This window comes from Puma concolor, chromosome B2 (assembly GCF_028749965.1).
Source record: "Puma concolor isolate L17-30 chromosome B2, mPumCon1.1.hap2, whole genome shotgun sequence".
In the NCBI taxonomy this organism is placed as follows: Eukaryota; Metazoa; Chordata; class Mammalia; order Carnivora; family Felidae; genus Puma; species Puma concolor.
Genome location: NC_141671.1, coordinates 66,996,150 through 67,014,905, shown reverse-complemented (window position 1 = coordinate 67,014,905; position 18,756 = coordinate 66,996,150). Strand labels below are relative to the sequence as shown.

The 18,756-nt window shown below is 36.7% G+C and overlaps 1 protein-coding gene and 1 long non-coding RNA gene across 6 annotated transcripts in view; both read right to left on the bottom strand.

Moving 5' to 3' along the window:
* The window catches only part of KCNQ5 (potassium voltage-gated channel subfamily Q member 5), a 528,440-nt gene that overhangs the window by 408,806 nt on the left and 100,878 nt on the right, over positions 1-18,756 (bottom strand). The gene's annotated exons all lie outside the window — the stretch shown is intronic.
* On the bottom strand, positions 11,386-18,312 carry LOC147581027 (uncharacterized). The gene is made up of 2 exons (XR_015251324.1): positions 16,534-18,312; positions 11,386-16,260 (listed from the first exon to the last, which is right to left on the bottom strand). It is a non-coding gene; the product is annotated as an uncharacterized LOC147581027 (long non-coding RNA).

Here is an 18,756-nt window from a genome sequence, read left to right as displayed (position 1 = left end):
TCTCCCACCCACCTCCCTCTGTCAACGCATAGTTTGTTCTCTATCATTAAGAGTCTCTTGTGGTTTGTTTCCCTCTTTTCTCTCTCCCCTCCCCACTTTCCATATGTTCATAAGTTTTGTTTCTTAAATTCCACATATGAATGAAGTCATATGGTACTGGTCTTTCTCTGATTGGCTTATTTCACTTAGCATAATACATTCTAGCTCCACCCATGTCATTGCAAATGGCAAGATTTCATTCTTTTTGATGACTGAGAAATATTTCATTGTATATATATACCACATTAGTGTTGTGGGGTTTTTTAATCAAATGGACTTAAAATGTATCATACTGTGGCAACATGAAAAATCACTTCAACTTCAATAAAAGCTCATCATTTTTCTATAACTCACTCCAATCAAAATCTACCATCACCTGATTTTATTGCTTATAAAATTAATAAATCCCAAAATACATTGATAATTCACTAAGAGCTATCAGACTCCTGAGTAAACTTTTAGTAGTACTAAGTTTCCAAACCTACTGTACTGAAATAAGATATTTTCTGAAAACTCAAAATGACATTGAAATTGATTTCTGGTAAATCTTTACTGCTAAATAATTAATACCTAATCATATCAGACTTCATAAATTATTTATTTCCAGGGCACTCTTTCCCACCGGTTAGAAGTAGTGCATTTGAATTCACAAAACACTTTATGAAATGCATTTGGAAGTCCTTTTAAAGTTTGTGAATGACTCACATTGTATTCAGGTTATTTGCTTTTTTGTCACTCGTGTTTCTCCATTTGTAAGAAGTACGTAAAATTTGCTATTTGCTATTTTGGACAGCATTTTGATACCAAGATATACACACCAAAGTTTTATGGAATTTAAATCCATGTTCTTTGCATTTAAGTTTGTTTGTTTTTTTTTTTTAATTTTTTTTTTTTTCAACGTTTATTTATTTTTGGGACAGAGAGAGACAGAGCATGAACGGGGGAGGGGCAGAGAGAGAGGGAGACACAGAATCGGAAACAGGCTCCAGGCTCTGAGCCATCAGCCCAGAGCCCGACGCGGGGCTCGAACTCCCGGACCGCGAGATCGTGACCTGGCTGAAGTCGGACGCTCAACCGACTGCGCCACCCAGGCGCCCCTGCATTTAAGTTTTAAAATGATAAACAATGAGGTAATTATAGATCTCAAAAAACAGTTTTGCTTCTTTTGGAAGTGTCGTCAACTGCAATTATAATTTGACCACGAATGGTGGGAGCTTCCTTGACAGGCTACATTAATTTTTACGTTTGCTTTTAATTAGATAATGCTTTCTGAAGAAATAAATTTACAAAATATCCTGTGAAAAGAATAACCAAATGCTTCAATGGTTATGTCAAAACAACCCTAAATTGATTATATAAGTGGAAATAAAAATATTTTAAAAATATTGTCAATGACTGTTCAAGTATCAGTGACTGTTCCCTATGTGGACTTTTTTGCATATTGTATTTTTCCATTCACATACCTATGTTTGGACCATTTCCCTGCCCATTTTCTGTGGAATGGAAAGCAGAGCATGGCAGGAGAAATAAAATCTAATGAAGTTCAAATCCTTCCTTTTGGCTACTTGTGAGCAATTGGAGGAAGAGGTGTAGAGGAAGTTTTAATAGCAGGTACTAAAGTTTACAGAATAATAATGATTTTAATTTGCCCACATTATTCCATGAATAGTGGTAGCTGAGGATTAAGTGACTGACCAATGGCATGAAAGTGTATTTTTAAATGAGAATAATTCCTACCCCCAACTAATAAGCAAACAGTAAGTAGAAACATCTCACAACCAGGTGGCTTTAAATTATAAACAAAAAACACCCTTTCTAATTGGCTGGTTAAATTAGTATTCTGTTTGAACTTTTAACAGAACCTCAATGTAAATATCAGAATGAGGACTTGCCTTTAAATGAAAATGCTTTAGAGTTGAGAATTCTTTCTGTAGTTTATTCAAACTTCTCTGAATTGTAAGGTTCTGTCATGGCAATGAGCAGTGAGGAGAAATATGAGAAGGAAGAAAATAAATATGTAATTTAGAATTTGTTTAAGATCCAAGAGTTAACTCCCTTTATTCAAGAAAGTTGAGTCATGGGGAAACCACAGGTGGTCAGGGAGTGGGTGAACCACGACACATCTGTTTCTCATAAAACCTGACTGTGCCATTCTAGAGCCTTCACTTTTTCTGAATGAAATACATTCATGTGTGAACATGTCAGACCTCGTGCGGGGAAAAATACTAATTTTCCCTGGCATACCATGTACTTATGATTTGCCTAAATGCAATACATGGGCCTTCTTGCTCCCTCTAAATATTCACCACTTACGTTCACCAAGCTTTCCTAGCAAGTTTGTGGTCTCACAGGGGCTGATTTTTCTAATATACTGTGTTCTCCATTATGAAAATCTGTTTACAAGCTCTTCAGGAACATTTGCCTGATTTAATGAGATTTCCACCCAAAGTAATTATTAAATGCATTTTTATTAGTATGGGCCTCATATCTCCTGATGAAGGTACAAACAACAGCTAAAAACTGAAACCATGAGAGTAAGGTGTAGGAATTTAATAATGTCTTGGTTATTATAGTTGAACTTAAAGTAATCAGTGCTTCTCAAATTTCAATGTACATTCAAATCACTCAAGGATCTCATTAAAATGCAAATTCTGAGTCAGTAGGTCTGGGCTCAAGAATTTCATTTATAATAGGCTGCCAAGTAATGCCCTAACAAGCTCTTGGTCTATAAAACAATTCTTGAATAAAGAGGACGCTAGGGACTGTTCCTTTACAGGAAGGTTACAATCAACTGGATGATATGGAAGCGAGGCTGGGTTTATCTCCACTTAACTCTATCTCTTTTCCTAGTTTTTGTTGAGTATTTGCACTTAGAAAAATGTTGAGATAAAAACAATTGCACATCAACTGTATCAAAGTTCATGGACAGCAACTACTTTCCGAACCCACCATCATTCCCCTTCTTTGTCTTTGCTCTTTCCAAGGTCTTCAGGTCCATTTTATTCCTAATAAGCTATCTTATACTTTTATAGAAATGTGTAGACTAGACACTGAAAAGACTAAGGATTTTCTAATGTAGAATTTTTCTAAGGAAACAGTGATGTGAAGTGATTGTCGCGCTGCACTACAATTTGGAAGAGTTGACCCTTTACTTACTCCCATCTCTCTCTGCTTAAGGGAAAGTCACTTCTTTCCTTGTAAACTGGTAAGATCTTACTCTACCAATTTAACAACTCTGTTGATAGTTTCCAATAAGTTTTTATTATGTAGGAAAGCTTTTGGAAAACATTTTTAAAAGCCTTATATAAATATAAGTTATTATTGAGTCACCTGGGTGGCTCAGTCGGTTCAACGTCTGACTTTGGCTCAGGTCATGATCTCACTCACAGTTTGTGGGTTCAAGCCCCACGTCGGGCTCTGTGCTGATAGCTCAGAACCTGGAGCCTGCTTTGGATTCTGTCTCTCTCTGCCCCTCCCCCACTGTGCTTGTTTGCTCTCTCTCAAAAAGAAATAAATAAACATTAAAAAATTTTTAAATATGTTATTATTTTGAGATACACAAACAATGGGAATTCATGTGCTATGTAACTGACTGAAGTGTAATATCATTGAGAACAAGAATTATGTTATACTTCCATTTTTAAGACCTTGTATCTTAATTCATGTAGTCCAAAGCTAGGTATCATAATAGTCTAAAAAAAATTCAGATGATGAATAAATTGATTTACTGAAAATAAAATGAAGTTGTATTATTTAATGCTGACATTTGAGCCTGTTGTTTAACCTGCCATTGTGAAAGAGAGGGTACTTAAACTAGCCCAGAGGCTCTGTTTTTGTGTCATGGGCCATTCTGGCAGTCCATGAAGTCTGTAGAGCCATTTTTTTTTAATGCATAAAATAAAGACATTACAATGAAAACCAATTATAAAAATAGTTAACAAAATATTAAAATAATTATTAATACAAAAAAAATAAGGTCTAGCATTATGTGTTGGAGCTAACATAATTTTGAAATAGTGATGGGTACATAGGATATGAGATATTTTAAATAATTGAGATGCAATTCAAAAATAATCTATGATTTCTATTGGTGGCCAATAATACAATAGTTTGTTGCTTACATTCATAATTAAGAAGATATCAAATATCACAGTTAGTGAACATAAAAATGTATCTTTTTCTATCCAAGTTCTGGACCTTAAGGTCATGAACCCTTAAGCTAAGGACAAGTATTAGAATTACAAAATAATATAATCCTTAAGAGATCTCAAAATCCACAACCCTATCTCCTTCTAGGCAAGGTTTACAATACAACATATCATCTTTTGTTACTATAAGTAAAATGATTTGCAGTTCTGCCAGGTAGAATCAAGTCATTTTATTACTTTGGGCAATTACTATAGGTATATGTAATACACGGTATGTATTAGTTTCAAAGAGTATAATATAAAAGGATGCTGCATTGGATCTCAATTTGTAATCTAAAATGGAAATTTCTAACTTTTTCTTTATTCTTATACTCAAAATTATATTAACATTACTTTGAAGGAAAAGATGGTGCTCCAAGATTCTGCTTAGATTTTTAAAAAGCACTTAGCTAAATTTGTCCAGTGTAGTTGTTGAAGAGTAAGAAGGAAAAACAAGTCTAAGTATCTCTATTAAAAGCAGTGCAAACTTTGTTTTCTTTCACCATTGCTGCAGATTTAGTTCAATGACAGCTACCATTAGTATCTGTCAGCAGATCCCTGACAGAGGGGGGAAACAGTGACTCACCCTTGATCATTGGCATGTCTACTCTGGTTCGTCTGAACTGTCTCCCAATGCTTTTAGAAACAAGGTAAAAGTTTGACAAGTCCCACTGAGAGAATCAAGAGGAAGAGAAGAGTTGTTATCAAGGAACCAGGTCTTAGGGCAAGTAAACAATAATGCAGAATTTTAAATAAACTGGCAATCAGAAACAAAGGGAATGATCTTGGTGAAATTAGTCTATGTCATGCATTTGGGGGCTGGGAGCAGAGGTATTCCACAGAATTTTCCCACAAAATTACAGAGAAGTTTCAATAATGTCATTGTTGTGGGTTAAATTATACCCCCACCCCCCTGCAAGGATATGTTGAAATCTTAACCTACTGGACCTGTGAATATGACCTTATTGGAAATAGTCTTTGCAGATGTAATATAGTTAAGATGAGGTCACACTGGGTTACAGTTGGGCTCTAAATCCAATGACTGGTGTCTTTATAAGTAGAGAAAAAGCTGGAGAGAGAGATATGGAGTTACACAGGGCAAGATGGAGGATAACAGCCACGTGCTGACAGAGGCAGATTGTAGCATTGACTCTATAAGCCAAGGAATACCAAAGATTGCTGGGAACCACAGGAAGCTAGGTAGAGGCAAGGAAAGATTCTTCCTTGGAGTCTTCAGAGGAAATATGGCCTTCTAACGTTTTGATATCAGACTTCTGGCCTCCAGAACTATGAAAGAATAAATTTCTCTTGTTTTAAGCCACCCAGTTTATGGTAATTTGTTATGGCAGCCCTTGAAAAAGAAAAAAAAACCACTTCCTTTAAAAAGAGTTGGAAATTCACTATGATTGGCATCAAGGTGACACCTAATTTCTGTCTTAAAAAGTTGCTTTAATTCCAAAGTAATATAAACTCAGTTTAAAGACAGCATGACTGCAATATTCTCATAAATATAAGGTTAAAATTTAGGAAAATTAAGTTATAAGTACCCTACCTGATCTTAGCCTTGACTGCTGCCATGACTGAATGACAATGCTGAACACTGGCAGTGACTCCCAGAAATTGCAATGAGTGTACAAGTTACACACATGTATTTGATTTAAACATGTAATCACTTATTGATCTGATACTACAATGAATTGCTAAGTTTGGAGAGCATGATGCAAGCAATTGACTACAGTTGACAAAAGAAGTATGGAGTACCCAATGATTCCCTAACTAATCTTTACAGTTTTAAGGAGTGATCGCACACATTGAAATGTGCATAGTTTCCAAAATTTCTGTCATTGCTAGACTTTTAAATGGTAAAGTGATAACACAAAGTGCAAGAGAAACAGACACAAAAAGCTGAGTCATTAGATTAAAAGGCCCTGATATTTTCACAAAAACAATATAAATGTACTCATTGAGAAGAGCCCCCAGATCAGAATTTCTGGAAGGAATTTTTCTTCTCTGTATTTCAGTGCATCACTTCCTCTCCAGAAATCCATGCCCCTTCTATTTTTCAATATCCTGTTCTTAACTCATGTTTCTCAAAAATCTTCCTCATTCTAGCTGTAGGATTCCTCAGCAGGGGTGGTGTCCCTCTACCTTTCTTCATACTTTTTATCATATAGATATAGATATATAGATATTTGCACTTCCCCTCTTGTCTCACTGGGAAGTTCGTGGTGGCCATATGACTTGCTCTGGCCAATGAAATGTGAGAACTGGCATGTCATTTTGGGGAGAAAATTTTAAGTGCCAGTGCGTGATCTGCCCGCATCTTTCCCTCACCTTCCCTCACCTAGTGATTGTGGAAGCACGTATTAGCATGGAGCATTCCTTAGCCTGAGTTTCATAAGATTACAATGAGCTCAACTTCTGTAGATGTGAAGCGTGAGAGGGAAATAGGCTTCCACGTTTCTTTTTTTTAATTTTTTTTTAACGTTTATTTTTGAGACAGAGAGAGACAGAGCATGAACGGGGGGGGGGGGGGGGGGGGCAGAGAGAGAGGGAGACACAGAATCAGAAGCAGGCTCCAGGCTCTGAGCCGTCAGCCCAGAGCGGGGTTCGAACTCAGGGACCACGAGATCGTGACCTGAGCTGAAGTCGAATGCTTAACCGACTGAGCCACCCAGGCGCCCCTAGGCTTCCACGTTTCAAGCCATTGAGATCTGGGCTTAATTTTTCTTTCGTTATTGCAGCAAAACCGAGCCTATCAGGAGAGATACAATAACAAAACTTCACACTGAATCCAATACTTTATTTCCATCTCAGTTAATACTTCTCCATAAAATAGGCATGGTTTAGATTAGAATTACCAAGTCACCAAACAGAAAGCTAAGGCTCAGTGTTATGAATCTGGTAAGAATACAAACCATAGAGTTGAATCCTGTCTAGCAGTCTTTCCTTTATAATATGCTCATGATAGATACAACATGAATGTAAGCATGGTCTTAATAGCAAGGGCAAGATCTGGATTTTAAAAGGGCATATGTTTATTGAAGAATCATACTGGTATGGTTACTACTAGAGATGTTAATAAATTGAATTTGTGAAATTGCTATTATGTTCTGTTTTCATCTATTGTATTGTATAATAAAAAATAAAAATAAAATAGTTTTGTACTTACTACAAATTTATTTAAAAATTCAAATTTTGAAGCTGCATGGTAATGTTAGATTAAGTTCCATTAAAGCTCTGTTAACATAATTAAATTACATTTTAACGACTAAAATCATAAAAAATGCTTAATAAAATTCATTATATTATTAATAATTTAATAATTATATTTAATAATATTTGGACTTTTTACCAGTAGAGAAAAACTATACCCTACTGATTACTGCTTTTATGTATACAGTTACACTTCTTTCCATACTTTGGTTTTTAAAATTTTTTTTTTTTTTTAACGTTTTATTTATTTTTGAGACAGGGAGAGACAGAGCATGAACAGGGGAGGGTCAGAGAGAGGGAGACACAGAATCTGAAACAGGCTCCAGGCTCTGAGCCGTCAGCACAGAGCCCGACGCGGGGCTCAAACTCACGGACTGTGAGATCATGACCTGAGCCGAAGTCGGCCGCTTAACCGACTGAGCCACCCAGGCGCCCCCCATACTTTGGTTTTTAAATCCTCTATTGCTACATTTCCTAAAATCAAGAGTGCATTTCAGATCAAAACACAACTAAAGTAGTTAGAATGATCAAATGTTTTTGCAGAATTTTGTGTAGAAGAGACAGAGTAGGCTTTAACCTGGACAATTTCAAGACAAAAATATTACTGGTTGGTTTCACCCTAAAAAGAATTTCATATTCCAGGTTTTGTTGACTGATATTTATCTCAAAGAAGCAAGAATATTTCAGGTTTCTCTTAGTTAGGGGCATGGAAATAAGCAGACGCCTACACTCTTTGGGTCTGAAAGTTAACCGCAGACTGGGGGCCAATCAGACAGCTGCACTCTACTGAGTACGTTATGTTCATCTCTGCATTTGGATTTCATTTGAAGTTTCTCATGAAAACTCCAACTCAAGGGCATGGCCTCAAAAGACCACCACTGCTACTTGTTTCTAAATGTCCCTGTAGTGTCCAAACTCAGCTTATCTGCTCATTAGGAAGAGTGGTTTTTTAATAAAATCATTGAGTTCAGGTATAATATTCATTGTATTTTATCTGAAAAGTATTAATTTATATTAGTAATAAAAGCATATCACCACCAAATCATAAATATAAATAACCAGATATCAGTCCATGAGCTACCTGGAAATCTTGAGCAGATTATAGAGAACTGTGGTTATTTATATCAGATACTGCAAAGAAAGCTGATCTGTAGGACAGCTGATATAAATAGCAGTAGAAAGAGGAGCAGGGGAAGTCACATTTGTATATGTGAACAGATCAAGTAGAACTTTTGCAACCCTTATGAACTTTGAAAACTGTTTCCAAGATTGCATTACAACAGCATCTATTATACAAGGGAAGTTTTACTGCACTAAGTTTTAAGAGAAATACAAATTCTCTGGTGATCCTTGAATTGCATTGCATTAAATATTCAAATAACCTATTACAATGAAGGATACTGAAGCTATCTTCTAATCAGCCTTGCACCATTACTCCACCCCTAGGGAGATTTCATTACTCACCCCTCACCCTCACCCAGATCACTCTAGATTATTTGACAACCAAGTCTAAAATTCATTCACAGGCCAGGAACCTTCAGTTCTTCCTTACTGTATAGAAGTAGTTGAGAGCCAGTGGCAGCTATGGGCTGAATGGCAGGGCATGAGGGGGTGGGATGGGAGAAGAATGGGGTGTGAGAGTGTGACACAGTTCTTTAACCAGATGGTATTAAGTTGCCCCTAAAACTAAAACAGAAGATCATATCCTTCAGAGTTGGAGGATAATGGAGTTAGATTTGTCTGCTTCTCTAGCAACTGCCACATTTCCCATTCTTTCCTGATGTGCTCTTTAAAAAGATTTGCTTCAGCAAATGTGTCTTTTCAGGTTTTGTTTTTTCTGTGCATCTATAAGTATTTCTGAAGAGTTCTTTAATTCCTACTTCAGCTGCAAGGGATAAACCAAATTTCCTTTTATTTTACAGCTTTATAATGTATGAAGACCATAATGACATCTAAGGTTTATTTTCCCTATTCTAGTGCCCCAAAGTTTTGCTACTTAAACTGAGGTCTGTGGATCAGAAGCATCAGTACCACTTGGGAACTTGTTAGAAATGCAAATTCTCATCAACTCTATCCTGCTAACCTACATTTTAATAAGATTTCCAGATGATTCATATGATCATATATGTTTGAGAAACAATGCCCTACGAGATATTTGGACTCTTGCTTCTGCAGCTGAGAGACTTCGTATCATGTGCCCTTGGGACTCTCTTTCACAGGCTACCTCCTGAGGGAAGTAAAAAGTCAAGAAGCACCATCCATTTCATTATACCAGTCTTCCTCGTTATCTGTTACTATTCAAAAGGCCCCAGGAAAGGAGACATTGTGTGATCTCATGTGACTTTTAAGACCTTAACCATGGAGCTCCCTTTGAGAACCCATTTACTGGACAATCTTACATCCCAGTTTAAGCCAGGCAAGGTTCAACTCATTGCCAACTCAACCTTCCTGAACATCTGGACTCTTATTTCCCACTCTCAGGGAAAAGACAAGCACACCACTGCCTCTGTCCAAACTCCCATCAGAGACTCTCTTCCTTAACTTATAGATGACAAATGTCATCTTCGCCATTCTAAAGAGAAAGTCCTTTAATGTTACTTTAGGTACAAGTTTAATTATACTACAAGCCCTGGAACATGACCTCCATCATCACCAAAAATCCTGGAACAATTCCTAGGTCTCCCTCCTGAAAGATACTCAATTCCAGCATGAATTAATTCACAATTAGAGGAAATGGGAAAGGACTGGACAAGGACACAGAGCTGACAAGAGTTAGCAGCTACAATCTCTGGGGTTCTACCTAGAGTTCAAGATATAAGATGGCACCAGTAGCTTCTTGAATCTTTCAACGTACAATTCTACCTCCTAGAATCTTTACTTCCTTTGCATAATTATGTTTGGAAAAATCTTCACCTGCCCTTTGATCCTCTCTCAGAATTTCATCTCCCTTATTGGCTGGGTGAACAAAGCTGTATCTTCCCAACTACAACACTATCATAAAACTGCTGCTTATACTTGGTCTTTCATTGAGAATATCATTTTTAGCCTTTAAGGCTTATAACGGTCCTCATCAACTCAGATGACCTCTGCAGACTGATTCATAGACTCTATTTCATAGACTACAACAGCTGCCCATGACAAATTTATCATTTGCAGAGAATTTCCAGTTACTCACTAGTTGTAGGATCAAGACAATTGATCTTGGCAGTTACTCTAAGTTTCTTTCCTCTTCTCAAAATGATTCAGGCCTGATCTCCCTCAACATCCTTCCCCAATTTGTTTCACTACTAGGTCATTCATTTCCTAAGATAAGGTCCTCGTATTCATCTAGTATTTCTAATACCTTGAACTGACAACTAAGAGGTACTCAATAGACATTTCTAAACTGAAGATAATTGGAATGAAAAATCTAGGGTGGCTCTCTGCAGATGCTACTGTATCCAGGGAAGATATCAAAACTTATTGAGAAGGACTACTTAATAAAAATTTAGAAAAATTATTTCTTTGGTAAGTACTTCAGTATTTTGGTGGCCCATGTCTGGATTTCAATCAGGTGAGACCCAGAGCAGAGAATCCAGATAAGTTGTGCCTAACACCTCACCCAAAGAAACTGTGAAACAATAAATTTATGTTGTTTTGAGTCACTACATTTGTGGTAATTTGTTACATTGCAATAGATTACTAATACAATAGCTTAGGCTTATAGTGCTGTAAATACTCTTAAAATACAAGAGCTAATTTTATTTTTCTCATTTTATAGATTTATAGTGTATGAAGCAGACTCTGAATGACATCAATTCCGGGGACCATAAAATCATTAGTAGAAGAGCTGCTGTAAGAATTAATAGCTTCTCAGCCCCAAGTTCTCGGCTCACCGAACATACCATCTGTAGCTCTGTTGCCTTCTCTGACAGAGAAACAAATTATTTAGGGGGCTATAATGTTCTTTTTTTTATTTTTAAAGTTTATTTTTGAGAGAGAGAGAGAGAGAGACAGAGCACGAGTGGGAGAGGGGCAGAGAGAGAGAGGGAGACACAGACTTGGAAGCAGAGCCCGACATGGGGCTCAAGCTCATGAATGGTAAGATCATAACCTGAGCCAAAGTTGGATGCTTAATTGACTGAGCAACCCAGGTGCCCCTACTCTGATTTTCTTTAAATGTTGTGTTTGTAAGAGAGGTGTCTATGTTAATATTCCTAAGAAAGAGTATGTTTAAAAATGAAATTTAGTAAAGCAGCAAAGGCTCAGAGTTTCTGTTAGGAAATGAAAGTTCAGAAGCAACAGGCACTCAGCAGAGTAAAACCAAAATGAGCAGTGGCAAGGCCACTGATAGAACAGGATGTGGTAAAGTTTACGTTTTTTTTCCTCTTGTGTCTTATTTATCAGTCCCATATAACACATCACAAATGGTGGCTTCAATCCTTCAGATGGAGCATTAGCGTCAGGCTTTTTCAGCAGTTACTCCATGGAATTACCCAATGATTTCTAGAATTCCCTATAATTATCCCTGATTGCAATTCTTATATTAACCCCTAATTTCTTTTTAAATATTTCAAATAGACTTTATTTTTTTAGAACAGTTTTAGGTCCACATCAAAATTGAGCAGAAAGTAGAGATTTCCCATATAGGCTTTGCTCCACACTTGTACCACCTCCCACACTGTTAACATCCCCCACCACAGTGGTACATTTGTTACAATTGATGGAACAGACACATCATTATCACCAGAAGCCCACAGTTTACATTAAAGTTCACTCTTGGTGTTGTACATTCAATAGGTTTTGATAAATGCATAATGTCATGTATCCGTCATTACAGTAACATATAGAAGTTTCACTGCTCTAAAAATCCTTTGCTCTATTTGTCCTTTCCTCCCTGCAATCCCCAGTAACCACTGATCTTTTTGGTGTCTCCACAGTTTTGCCTTTTCCAAAATATCATATAATCGGAATCATATTGTATGTAGTCTTTTCAGATTGGCTTTTTTCACCTAGTAATATGCACTTAACTCTCCTCCATGTCTTTGTATGGCTTGATAGCTCATTTCTTTTTAACAGTGAATAACATTCCAGTGTCTGCATGTGCTACCATTATCTACTCACCTACTGCAAGACATCTTGGTTGCCCTAATTCCTTTTAAAAATATGTTTTCCATGCTACCATGCAAGTTCTTGTAGTTTACCATGGAAAGTAATATAACAAATGCAATATAACAGCAAAAAGGAAAAAAAAGGGAAGAAAAGGTAGATATTCTAAGGAATAAGTGAATTGAAAACCTTATCACTTTATTTGCATACTGTTTTGAATATACTGAAAAATCTTAAAAGGCTACAGTTGAGAACCTAAAGTTTAATGTAACATTTTAGTGTATTTATAGTCATTTAAGGAATAAAATTATATTACACATGAGAATATCTGAATTCTATAACAGAATGTAGCCTCTGAGAATTGAAAGCAGCCCCAGAACTCCTCGTCCAGGTGAGTGAAGCTTCAGGTGCCAGAGTTGTTTTGAATGTGAAGGACTTGGAGGGTCAGTGTCCTCAGTCCTCTTGCATCGACAGATTACTTTTGCCCTCTAAGGTAGTATTTGAAGCTTTTTCACCCAGATTGTAAATAATACATTTTATGTTCTCCATCTTCCTCCTTTCCTGCTCCCCTCCCCCATCTGTCTCTCTCTTTTATAGCTCTACTACAAGACTCACAGGATAAAAAAACACCCTCTAACACCTACCCAAGCTTTCCCTCAGGCCCCCTCAGGAAGCTGCTTCTAACTCTGATCAGTCTGGTGGCTTCCAAAAAGAAAAAAACATCATCTATATTTTATGGAAGCCCTTTGAATCCAAAGGCAGAGCCTGTGTCTTAATCATCTTTGTGAGCCCTGTACAAACTGTGCCCTTTGGGGATTATGCTTAACTCCTTACTGAGGTTCCTTAAGTCTAAAGAAGAAAAAGAGAACATGTGACCCAATTCCCCTTGAAAACATTTTAAAGTTAAAAACTAAAAAACCAAAAAAACCCAAACCCAAAACAAAACAAAACAACCCAACCAAACAAAGCAAGTGATAGAGAAGGGGAGGCAAACTATAAAACAGACTCTTAACTATAGAGAACAAACCCAGGGTTGCTGGAGGGGAGGTGGGGAGGGGGATGGGCTAAATGATGATGGGTTTTAAGGAGGATACTTGTGATGAGTACTGGGTATTGTATGTAAGTGATGAATCACTTACATATATTGTACTCCCGAAACTGTTACACTGTACGTTAACTAACTGGAATTTAAATAAACAAAAACAAAAACCAAAAATAAAGAAGAAGAAGAAAAACTAAACAAACCAAAGCAGTGATTTCCAGCTCAGATTTTGCTGAACAAAAGATTGTTTTAAATGATTCTAAAATCTAAAAAATAATCAAACTGCACTCATTTATTCGCTCTCCTATTTTCTTGTTGGTATTTTTCTTCTCCTTTCTCACTGTGCTTTGAGGAGAAAATGAAAAAAATGCTCTCATTGTGGCAGGGATTGAAGGTTGCCTTCCTGAAATCAATTTTTCCTTTCTCTCTTAGTAGCAGAATCTCTACTTGGGAGCATCCCCTTGCCCAGATAAGGAGCAGGAGGTTAAAAAAGTGAGGCTGTGGAAGACGGTTGGCTTAGCTTGGTGGTGCACATTTTTGCCCTTCTCCTCATTCTTTGTCCTCATCCCTGAAATGTGCATATTGGTGAGAGCTTCATCAGCCATCTTGAACCACGAGGCAAACTTGAAGATGGAAACCACCTACTAAAGACAGTAGTGGAAAAAGAAACAAGAAGACTGGATCACTGGTGTTTATGAAATTACCACACCGAGGCTGGAGTGTCAACACCCAGAACTCATGTATAGGAGAGAAAAATAAACCTTTATCTAGTTTGAAGTCCTTGTTATTTGGGAGAGCTATTATATGCAGCCAAGTTTAATTGATAAAATTCTTAGATCTACTTCTAAATGACAACTGTTCTGCCTTCTGTGGCCTTTCTAAATACATTTTGCTTTTCCCATGTTGTGTGTTCCAGACAAATCTGGTGGCTTTCATTGGACAGGATGACAAAAGCTAGTTAGCACCAGGTATGCTACACCTCCCACCTGTCCCCTTATTTGCACTTAAAAGTTTCATCTGCCTTCTTACTACATTATCTGTTTCTTCTAATCCAGCAGGAATCTAGATGTAGAGCTATGATTAAAACAGCTAGCAAGCCCTTCCTTCTCAGCATCACATATGTTAAGCCATACATAGAATTAGAAAGAAAAGTACTTAATCAGAAATGTATGCAAACCACATGAAGGATTTGAAAATGCTTCTAAAAGACATAAAAGACAACCTGAACAAATAGAAACACATACATGTTCTTGGATAGGAAACTCACCATAAACATACTCTTCTTCTCAAAGCTAATTTGTAAATGTAACGGCACCCGAAAGAAGTCAGTATTTTTTTTTTTTTCCTTTGGAATGAAATACAGTTATTCTAAGGTTTATATAGAAAAATAAACAAGAACATCCAGGAAAATTCTAGAAACAAGAATGAGGAATGAGTAATTCTACCATATAAAACATCCTAAAGCCTTAGTAATGAAACCAATACTAAACTATTACATGAATAGAGTTGTAAGCTTCAGGGAAAAAAATAAGGTTCAGAAATAGATACCAAAACCAGAATCTTGGTATATGATAAAAGTGGCATTTCATACTCATGGAGAAAAGATGGACTACACAGTAAGCGGTATTGAGACAACTGGGCGGCCAGATAGATAAAAAATTGGATTTCTATCCTACACATACGCTAGAAAAATTTTTTTAAAGGATCCGACTAAATGTAATAAAACAAAATAGTAAAAGTACTAGAAGAAAAGCATATGAGAATTCTTTTTATAACCTTAGAGAAAGGTTTTTCTGTTATACAAAATATAGAAGACATAAAAGAAAAATTGATAAATTAGGCCATACACTAAAGAAAAACAAATTTCTAGATAATTTTTTAAAAACTACAAAGTCAATAAATGTGAAAAAATATTTACAATTCAAATAACCTAAAAAGGACTAATTTCCTTGGCATACATGCAGCTCCTACAAAATACTCATTTACTCAAGATCTATTTAAGGCAATAAGACAAAATCCAACAACCCAATGAAACTTGGTCCCAGTCTAAGAACAGTTAATATAAATTTTAAAAAATACAAATAGCTCCTAAATATATGAAATCTGTTCTCCCTCATTCATAATATAAGAAATGCAACTTCATTTTTCATTTAGGAAATTGGCCAAATTCCAAGAATCTGCTAACATACTGTTGCAGGGCTATAGATAAAGAGGCCCTCTCTGTACTGTTAGTGGGAGTAATATTGTTAGAAATTCCACCAAAGGCAATTTGGTAGTTTCTTTCAAAATTACATACTCATAAACTCTTTGACTCAACATTTCCACTTTTGGGTTTTTTTTTCCCTACAAATATACTAAACAATGTGCATAAAGACGGGCATACCAGATTATATATTGCAACATTATCTGTAATAGCAAAATATTTGGAACACCACAACTGGTTTTGATGGAGGACTAATTAAAAACTACGGTAGAGGCATCTAGGTGGCTCAGTCAGTTAAGTGTCTGACTTCAGCTCAGGTCATGATCTCATGGTTTGTGGGTTCAAGCCCTGCATCGGGCTCTGTGCTGACAGTTCAGAGCCTGGAGCCTGCTTTGGATTCTGTGCTTCCCTCTCTCTCTGTCCCTTCCCCCATTGGCACTCTGTCTCTCTCTGTCTCTCAAAAATAAATAAACGTTTTAAAAAAACTTCTGGCTGGGGCGCCTGGGTGGCGCAGTCGGTTAAGCGTCCGACTTCAGCCAGGTCACGATCTCGCGGTCCGTGAGTTCGAGCCCCGCGTCAGGCTCTGGGCTGATGGCTCAGAGCCTGGAGCCTGTTTCTGATTCTGTGTCTCCCTCTCTCTCTGCCCCTCCCCCGTTCATGCTCTGTCTCTCTCTGTCCCAAAAATAAAATTAAAAACGTTGAAAAAAAAAAATTTAAAAAAAAAAAAATAAAAAAAAATAAAAAAAAAATAAAAAAACTTCTGGCTAAAAAAACTATGGTATATCCATTAAATGAAGTAATACATAGCTCTAAAGAATGAGGGATCACTTTCTGCACTGATACGGAAAAATCTGTGAGATATGTTAAGTGAAAAAAAGACTATTGTATAATATTTTTGCTATACTACAATTCTGTGTAAAAGAAAGAGATGAAAATGTTCACTCTATATATCTTCATATACTTTTTGATATTGGGAGGCTCACTTTATATCTTTTATACTTTTTGATATTTGGGCGATTACAATATATTATGTAGTCAAAAAATTAACCAAATATTTTTTTCATAAAGTAAAGGAAAGAATATGTATACATAACATTGAGACCTTTACAAATCTGGAGACCTGTGTGATTACGTCCTAGAAGATATCATATTAAAGAAGTATAAAAAATGCCAAAAATAAATTGAAAAAAGGAGTGTTTTCTTTCCTTGTCTCAAAAATCTTGATGCTTCTGAATACATTCAACAAGGCAAAAGTTGATACAACATCCTTTCCTACTTAGCTAATTCCCAGGGAGCAGAATCAGTACCTAATAAAGAGATATTCCCTTCCTCCAGGGTAGTGAGACCTGGCAACATTTGTCCAGTGGGATTTCAGAATTACTATGGACCAGTGATGACAATGTGCCTCTCACTGTCACTTTTTTTGAATGGACTGTTCATTGTGGCTATCCTGTCCCCATTTCACAATTATGTGTTGGGAGAATGTTTCTTATGGGGCAGGATTAGACAATTTGTCTTTGAAATTCACAAGTCTTCAGATGAGGAAAAGCTGCATCTAGAACTGATATAAATCATAAAATCCTGGACTTTGAACCTGACTCCATAAATTAATGATAATTCTGGGATGTTTGGGGAAAGGAGATTATTAGAATGAAGGTATTTTGTGTGTGGAAGGCACGTAATTGTGATCTAGAATGTAAAGCATGGCGAACTGCATCATTATTACCAATTCCCAACTTTTCCCCATAGCTATGCCATATGCCACGCGATTGTTCAGAACCTCCCACTAGAATCAAAGCATATTTTCTTTCCTCTTTGGTGTTAGGCTTGGCAATGTGATTTGCTTTGACAAGCAGAATGTTAGTGGAAGTACATAAGTACGGGGTTAAAATGTTCTCAGCTTGTTGGGCTTTGGCACATTTGTGCTGCCTTTTACCATAAGAAGACAATGCCTCACATACCTTATGATCCAAGGAAGATGGAAGAAAGATACAATTGACCTAAATCAAACATGCAACTGAAAGCCAAGCCTAGTTAAGGGCAGTTTATAACAGCAAAATTTGAACCGGCCCCAACCGATGCATGAGAAAGAAATAAATGCTTCCTGAATGCTCCTGGGGATTAGATAATCTATTATCCAGTATTATTGTGGTAACAGCTAATATCTAATTAATACCAATCTAGGAGTATGAAGAATTACTGAGGGAATAAAAGTTGCTAGAAATTGATTCCAACTTATTTCAAGGGCAACTGTTAGGAAGTCATTGCTATTTGGTACATGTCTACAAAAGTCCAAAAAGATCCAGAAAAACTGTGAAATCAGTGGCTGCTTCACAGAAAATAATAGGGAGTCTCTGAGAGGGAGGGGGCACTGAGTACCTAAATGCATTGAATTTACATGTAAAAATATTTTTATTTAATAGTAAGAATAATGTTTGGGTAGTATACAATGAAAATCTTTTCTTTTTTTTTTTTTAACATTTATTTATTTTTGAGACAGACAGAGCATGAACGGGGGAGGGTCAGAGAGAGAGGGAGACACAGAATCCAAAACAGACTCCAGGCTCTGAGCTGTCAGCACAGAGCCTGATGCGGGGCTTGAACTCACAGACCGCGAGATCATGACCTGAGCTGAAGTCGGACACTTAACCAACTGAGCCACCCAGGCGCCCCTATACAATGAAAATCTTAAACAAAAACTGGAAATCATTACCTCAGAGGTGGGCTTAATGTTGTCCCATAAATCTTGATCAAAATAAAAAGTAGAAATCTCCAGCCCATGAGCTAAAACTGACTCTATGTGAGATGTTACTGCTCAGAACAGTTAATGGCTCATCCCTGCTGCCCCTTGGCAGGTTATACTAAGATCCTGCTGTGTTCCAATCAGCATATGGTCTATCACAGTTAAACAATGATAGTTAAAACAGCTCCATTTCAAGAAAGCTTTTCCATGTGTAAGGACTGAATTGTTATAGTAGCTA